Consider the following 8,786-nt stretch of genomic DNA (forward strand, 5'->3'; position numbering starts at 1 on the left):
TTAGTGTTGTGTAGTGGCTTTGCTGGCCTGCATCAGACATGATTTTGTTTTGTTTGCCCCACCAAGATTTACATGCTAAAATAGCCACTGCTTTTTCATAACGACAACGACAAGTTTGATGTTGGACAACAATAGAATGTTCATGATGTCAATGCGACAACTGTCGATAGACGTAGTATAAACCAGCCTTTCGTCTTGAAATCCTTGGTTGTTTAGTACATGGCCTCACATGTGAATCCTTAAATGGATGGTGGGGCTAAGGCTTAAAAGGGTGTGAACGATGCTGAATGGGTGTAGACAAAGTAGTGCTCTCCAGTAGGTTTACCAAAACATTCAAGGGCCATTTTCTCAAAAGTGGGGTTACAAGTTTATCAACTTTCAAAGCAGAATTACTTTCCCATTGTTCCTCAGCTGCAGTGTATGATATGCCATTTTTTAGCTCTGAGTCTCTACTTTTATCCAATGTAAAAACCACAATTTCAAGTTTTGCTACATAAGACCGAATCGAGCCCGTCGGTCACATATAGTCATTCATTTAATAGTCTAAAGATGTATATAGCAACTGCAGATTGCCCTTTTAAAGAATTATATGATATCAATTTTAAAAAGTTAAGAATAAACTTTGGTTATGATCCTATTGTTTAAGTATTTCTTGCCTTTTTTCCTCCATTTGTTTGATCTATTTGAAATATTAATTGATAATTAGCCTTAGTGTTTTTCTTTAGTGATGAATCCACCTTTGTCGGATCAACACCACCTACACACCACACAACTCACCAGGCCAGAGCCAGGACTCTCAAAGGGGGTGGGACTCCCAAACTGATGCAGCTCTACGCAACTGTTTAGTATGTGTAAAGGTGGTGAGAGTGCTTTTGTTCTGACTGCTAACACATGTACGCACGCACACGCACACACGCACATGCAGGCACACGCACACACGCACACACACACAGTGGCAGAAATAACTGTAATTTTCAAATAGAGTAAAGAAAATACATTAGAAGTAAAGATAAATATAGCAATTCTATTGTCTTTCATTACTTCTAACAAGGTCAAACTAGCAGGTTCTTGTCTCTTCAATTGAATTGAAACGACAGAAGATGTTTTATCACCATATCCATTCCATTCTGATGAACTGATCTGCGTAACGGTAAGACAAATTGGTGGTTAATGCACAGTGTTTGCACTCTATCATCTACTGCACATGCTGTGGGCTCGGGCTAATGTTATTGCTATACAACTCATGAGGCCTTTCAGAGCTCTGATGCAAACCTCAAACGTGGTGCAAATCTGTCTACTACAGTATTTCCCCGTAGAAAAACATACTGGCACTTTTTCAGAACGGCGCACTTCTATTGAGAACGAAACATTAGCGAAATAAAATCCATTGCAATTTTTGGAAGCATCGAGATCACCAGTATGCTGGGGTTTTTCTTTCAATGAAATAACATTTTTCTTTCAATAACAATTATTGTAGGCGAGGTGGAGCAGGTGGGTCAGAGAGAGAGAAAGGAAGGGAAGGTGAGAAACAGAGAGAAAGGAAGGGAAGGTGAGAAACAGAGAGAGATGGAGTGGACGGAGTGTGTATTTCAGAGCTGAGAGCTTTAATATGATGAGTAGTCTAGCTGGCTACTAGGCCATTAACAGAGAGAGTGAGAGAGAGAGAGGGGAGGAGAGGGAGAAGAAGCGAGAGAGCAGCATCTCTGCGTTAATAAAAGAGGCTTTTTGCAGGAGACTGATTAGAAATATAATTTCCTGACTCTCTCTTTTTTTTTCTCTCATTAAATTGGTTGATGTAGGCCTGGGATATATATAATAACCTGGAGAGGGGTGTACAATAACAGAGGGGTGATAGAGTGAATCCTCACTCACTCAATCACACACACACACAGAGTTCCTTGCATGCACACACACACACACACAGTGACAAAACGCTAGCTGAAACCTGACGGCGGGCACGTGGCGCAGGCGCTTAAATCTAATTCTGCCCTCGCCGCTGTGATTTGTTTCCACGGTAGTTTAATCTCGCCTGTCTCTTCTGTCCCTCAAATAAAACCCAAGCATAAATAAACCAGCAGCTTTACTGTGAGACCAGCCAGGCACACGAACACCCACTCTATTTTTCTAACACCATGGTCGTGACCTATTTCTTTAAGATTCTACCACTGCTGTCAGGCCTATACACCCATGCAGTGTTAACTGCTATATTACATCATTATTGGCATTACTAATTACTATTTTTAACAGTCCGCATAATTATAATTATTAATTCGTCTTAATAGCATTTGATAATAATATTAATGTTAGTGCTAGATACCACTACTACAAATGTACAGTTGAAGTCAGAAGTTTACATACACTTAGGTTGGAGTCATTAAACCTCGTTATACAACCACTCCAAAACTGTCTTGCTAACAAACTATAGTTTTGGCAAGTTGGTTAGGACATCTACTTTGTGCATGACACAAGTAGTTTTTCCAACAATTGTTTACAGACAGATTATTTCACTTATAATTCACTGTATCACAATTCCAGTGGGTCAGAAGTTTACATACACCACTAAGTTGACAGTGCCTTTAAACAGCTTGGAAAATTCCAGAAAATGATGTCATGGCTTTAAAAGCTTCTGATAGGCTAATTGACATCGTTTGAGTCAATTGGAGGTGTACCTGTGGATGTATTTCAAGACCTACCTTCAAACTCAGTGCCTCTTTGCTTGACATCATGGGAAAATCTAAAGAAATCAGCCAAGACCTCAGAAAAACTATTGTAGACCTCCACAAGTCTGGTTCATCCTTGGGAGCAATTTCCAAACGCCTGAAGGTACCATTTTCATCTGCACAAACAATAGTACGCAAGTATAAACACCATGGGACCACGCAGCCGTCATACCGCTCAGGAAGGAGACGCATTCTGTCTCCTAGAGATGAATGTACTTTAGTGTGAAAAGTGCAAATCAATCCCAGAACAACAGTAAAGGACCTTGTGAAGATGCTGGAGGAAACAGGTACAAAATTATCTATATCCACAGTCCTATATCGACATAACCTGAAAGGGCGCTCAGCAAGGAAGAAGCCACTGCTCCAAAACCACCATAAAAAAGCCAGATGGACAATGACCCCAAGCATACTTCCACAGTTGTGGCAAAATGGATTAAGGACAACAAAGTCAAGGTATTGGAGTGGCCATCAAAGCCCTGACCTCAATCCCATAGAAGATTTGTTGGCAGAACTGAAAAAGCTTTTGCGAGCAAGGAGGCCTACAAACTGACTCAGTTACACCAGCTCTGTCAGGAGGAATGGGCCAAAATTCACCCAACTTATTGTGAGAAGCTTGTGGAAGGCTACCCAAAACGCTTGACCCAAGTTAAACAATTTAAATGCAATGCTACCAAATACTAATTGAGTGTATGTAAACTTCTGACCCACTGGGAATGTGATGAAAGAAATAAAAGCTGAAATAAATCATTCTCTCTACTATTATTCTGACATTTCACATTCTTAAAATAAAGTGGTGATCCTAACTTACCTAACTAACAGGGAATTTTTACTTGGATTCATTGTCAGGAATTGTGAAAAACTGAGTTTAAATGTATTTGGCTAAGGTGTATGTAAACTTCAGACTTCAATTGTATTACAAAAAAAGATTGTTGTACGTAGAGTTGATCATATGCTGTAAATGTATACATATTTTCTAAATACACATTTATCTTGATTACATTATTACGAGTTAGCAAGGCCATTCTGGGATGAACCAGGCAGTGTTTCCCTGCAGAGTGAGAGATGGCCTGATAAGTAGAGGTAATAAATAGCCCAATCCAGGCGTGAACAGCCTTTTCTCTCTCTCTCCCCTTTCTCTCTCTCACTCACCCCAGCCCCTGTGGCCAAAAAGGCATCTGCTGCTCATGCTGATGTCATCTGGAGATAATAACCAGGCCCAGCGTGGCACCAGACCACAGCCAGCGCTACGCCTCCCTCCTCTCTGCCGCGCATCGGCTTACTGGGAGAAGATCTGGCAACCTGAGGCTGAGGAGGCTAGCAACTCATGCACTACTGCAGTCAGCCCCATAGACACAGGGTTGGGGGAGCAGTGAGGGACCGCAATAAGGGGTTACTGGGATCTGGCAACCTTCGGATGGAGAGTTTCAAGGATCTGGCAACCTCGGAGGTCTGCGGTAGAGATTGCACCCCCTGCAGGAAGCCCCATAGCTGAAGGGTGTTAGGGACTCAGCGAGGGGGATCTGCAGCGCACTGCTGGGATCTGGCAACTCGCAGCTATGGTGAAATACAAGTGCAACAACTCAACAGTCACCACACTGCTGTATAAATACTGAAATAACTGGAGAACCTTGTTTCCAGTGTGTGTGAGAGGTATTTGGTTGGCATGGCTAATCGAGTCTAACAATTTTACTCCCCTTGTCCTAGTCCTAGAAGGCTCCATCCAGCCCCACTACCACCTGCCTTACCACAGCTTTTCTCCCACAACCCACCAGGGACTCAAACCCTCCAAACCCCCCAACACATTACCACAGAGTGGCCACTCTCACCCTAATCCCCCTCCCCTGCCTCCTCCTCAGTGGTTTGTAGGAAATCTATTGCTGTGTCTCAAATGGTACCCTCTTCCCTGTTTAATGTTCTATAGGCCCTGGTCAAAGCTAGTGCACTGTATAGGGAGTAGGGTGCCATTTGGGATGCAGTCAATGTGTTCACTTTCCTAGAGTGGTTAAGAGCACCAGCAACATGGAATTGGAAGGTACATGTAACTAACTCGACACTCCTGCCATTTCCTAAAGGGTTTTTAAAATGGGTGTGAGTGGGAGAATTGAGTTACTTTGGGTGGGTAAGATGATTCAGGCCTGGTCTCTCCGCCCACCTGCACTGCGGACCATTACAATGGCTATTAAAGCTCCTGCTAGCACGTGTCAATCTCTCCATTTGGACTCTGAGGACTATTAAATGACTGGATGGGCTGCTGCTTTCTACTTCTTAGTCTGTCTGTTTCCCTCTTTCTCTGTCTGTCTCCTCCTCCTCTCTGTCTCTTTTTAACTCCATCTCTCTCTCTCTCTCTCAGTAACTGTCTGCTGTCTGCGAGCATCAACTCCTCGGCTGACACCGATGCCTGCCTGCCTGCCTGCCTGCCTGCCTCTCTCTCGCTCTCCATCTCTGTGGAGGAGAGGAAAGTTGGAAGCAGGGTAGACAGAGAAATCAAATTGTCTTCCATCTAATTCCCTCTGACATCCAATTCAGACTGCTGGAGGAGGGGGTGGGCTGTGGTGGTAACCTGAGGAGGAGGGATGTGTGTGTGTGTGTGTGTGTGTGTGTGTGTGTGTGTGTGTGTGTGTGTGTGTGTGTGTGTGTGTGTGTGTGTGTGTGTGTGTGTGTGTGTGTGTGTGTGTGTGTGTGTGTGTGGTGGGAGGGGGGTCAGTTAGCTGCGGGCAGATATTCAGAATTCAGATATTCAGAATCCCCCCTCGCTCCGTGTCAGATGGAGCGCAGATCAACCAAGGGATGAAGGCTCCCCTCAAGTTAACTCACACACACGCACACGCACACGCACACGCACACGCACACACTTCAAGGATAGACTGACCAATACTCTTTCTTTCAAAATAACGTTTTCTTTCATGTAACAACCACGCATGAAACAAATACCACCGAAAGCAATTTAAAGAGGCAATTTAGATTCATTTGAATAATCTACATACATTTACATAAATTGCAATCAATTGCGCAAACAAATATCCCAAACACTGTGACCGACCTAAGTAATACACACCAAAAGAAGCAGTATCAAGAGACCGAAGCTCATCGCTATCCAGGGATGGCTTGAGAGGAAATGATGTCATAATTAAAAGGTATTGGTATTTTTCTCTCAGGGTCTCAGCAGTGCTCAGCAGGTCAGCTAATACATGGTCATCGTAGAGCCACAAGGACCGTGCTGGTCAGAGTATCTATCTCCATGGTGACTGGGACATGTCCACTCATATACCATTTTCACTCTATCGTGCCGACCCCAACCACAAACTGCTAGTGCTGGTATAGTATGCTCACCCTGTACCAGCATGCTTCCAACATCTTTATAGGGCACCAGGTAGCCTAGTGCTGGTATAGTATGCTCACCCTGTACCAGCATGCTTCCAACATCTTTATAGGGCGCCAGGTAGCCTAGTGCTGGTATAGTATGCTCACCCTGTACCAGCATGCTTCCAACATCTTTATAGGGCGCCAGGTAGCCTAGTGCTGGTATAGTATGCTCACCCTGTACCAGCATGCTTCCAACATCTTTATAGGGCGCCAGGTAGCCTAGTGCTGGTATAGTATGCTCACCCTGTACCAGCATGCTTCCAACATCTTTATAGGGCGCCAGGTAGCCTAGTGCTGAGGGTGTTGGGATAGTTACCGAAAGGTCGCTAGTTTGAATCCCCAAGGTGAACGATCTGTCGATGTGCCCTTGAGCAAGGCACTTAACCTTAATTGTTCCAGGGTCTCCCGTTAATAATGGTTGACCCTGGCTGTGACCCCACTCTCCCAGGGCGTCTCTAAACACATTTCCAATTCACATTTGTATTCATACACAATTGTACATGTGTGAAATAGGACAAATATAAGCAGCCACTAAAGTGGATGAGTAACCAGGCAAGAGCAGTTCAGCTTGGCTCAGCAGTGAGAAAAGGATAACAGTGGGACTGACTGCCTGGGCCGTTCTGCAGACCAACTCCTTCTCTTTGTCATGCGTCTGTTTCTGTTATCACAGCGCCCTTCAGTCCTCCTACACAGCCTATGGAAGCCCCTAAATCCCCCTTTCTTTCTCTTTCTCATTATTTCTGTCTCTCTCTCTACCCCATTCTATCCATCCCTCCTCTTTCTCTTCCCCATTTGCGCTCTTTCTGTTACTTCCCTCCGCTCTCTTTCAGTCTCTTTCTTTCTTCCCCTTCTTCTGTCACTTTCTCTCTCTCTCTCTCTCTCTCTCCCTCCCTCTCTGTGTGTTGGCTGTGTTGGCTGACTGCTCTGTGGATGGCCGCTCCGTCCCGTGAGTTCTCTGACCCTGACTCTCCTCGACCCCTCACACAATGGTGCTTCACACACTGCCACCAGCCTCACTGCACCCCCGGTATTCACTGGGAGAAACACAGCGAGAGGGTGAGATACAGAGAGAGAGGGAGGAACAGAGAAACAGAGGGAGAGAAAGAAAGAGAGAGAGAGAGAGAGAGAGACTACTATTTACTATAACCTACTACAGGTGTGCACAGTGAACCAAAAGTGTGCCCCATGGAAATCGGTGGCTACAAATGATAAGATCTTGCTGGAGCAGTGCAATGCTCTGATCTGTAATGGATTCAAAAAAACACCACCAATTCTATTTCTAACTGTGTGTACAGAAAATATTGATGGAGCAGAACATGCTGGTACACACAGGGGGCGGGAGCTGGCTGAGTTCTCTCTGTGTGTGTGTGTGTGTGTGTGTGTGTGTGTGTGTGTGTGTGTGTGTGTGTGTGTGTGTGTGTGTGTGTGTGTGTGTGTGTGTGTGTGTGTGTGTGTGTGTGTGTGTGTGTGTGTGTGTGAGAGAGAGAGAGAGAGAGAGAGAATAAGTGTATGTATGACAGATTTCTGGACAGATTCACACGAGGGAGCTGCCACTCCTCGGTCACTTGCTTCACACCATGCCAGGTCAGCAGTGGGTCAGCACTAAGCAACGAAGAGAGAGAGAGAGACAGAGAGAGTGAGAGAGAGAATGACAGGACCCTGAATGTAGATAAGAGAGAAGAAATGTGAAGAAGTGGAGCTGTACAGAGAGAGAACGAGAAGCAGAGAGAGAGAACGAGAAGCAGAGAGAGAGAGAGAGAAGCAGAGAGAGAGAGAGAGAGAGAGAGAGAAGCAGAGAGAGAGAGAGAGAAGCAGAGAGAGAGAGCGAGAGAGAGAGAGAGAGAGAGCGAGAGAGAGAGAAGCAGAGAGAGAGAGCGAGAGAGAGAAGCAGAGAGAGAGAGCGAGAGAGAGAAGCAGAGAGAGAGAGCGAGAGAAGCAGAGAGAGAGAGAGAGCGAAAGATCAAGCATTCATTTCTTGTACAGCACATAGCAGCAGGAACCATGGCACAGTACCAAAGGAAACGAAAGGCAAGAGTTGAAATGAGAGAGCGTTTGTTTTCGATGGGTTTCGGTTTGCAATGACTGAAGTGAAGAGCACATTTTTAAGTTCTAGTTCAGAGTTATGAGTGGGCTGTTGTTTTCAATTAGAGCCATGGTTTCCCTCCCATGTTTAAATATGCAATGCTTGGTTGTGAAACCATTTCCTTTGATGGACTGCACAGCGAAATGAGAGGAAACCAGTATAGAAAAGGCACAGGAGGCATGGGAGAGCGTGCAGACACACTGAAATAAATCTGGAGTGATTGCAAGTGACATGCCTCCGGCTCCGACATCCAAACTCGATCAATTAAACATCAAATCCTGGTCCTCCACCATAGTTTTCCCTGCCAAACCCGTTCTTCATTGCTTTAATCCTCAATGCTGAAACCCAGCCCAGTTCCCAAGCTAGTGTGGAGAAAGAAAACAATCAAAGCATGTTAAAGTAGCCCTATAGTGCAGGGGTGTTTGGGGGAAGACAGTATGTGTGTGTGAGTGTCTGTGTGTGAGGCATGGTGTGTGTACGTGTATGTGTGAGCGAGGGAGACAGTGTGTGTGTGTGTGTGAGAGGCATGGGGGATAGGGTGTGTGGGCTGTGGCCAAACCCCTCCTCCTCTCCCCTCCATAGCAGGATCTTGGCTGCATTCACAGTGCAGGCATGTCACT

Source organism: Salmo salar, chromosome ssa12 (genome assembly GCF_905237065.1).
Source record: "Salmo salar chromosome ssa12, Ssal_v3.1, whole genome shotgun sequence".
In the NCBI taxonomy this organism is placed as follows: Eukaryota; Metazoa; Chordata; class Actinopteri; order Salmoniformes; family Salmonidae; genus Salmo; species Salmo salar.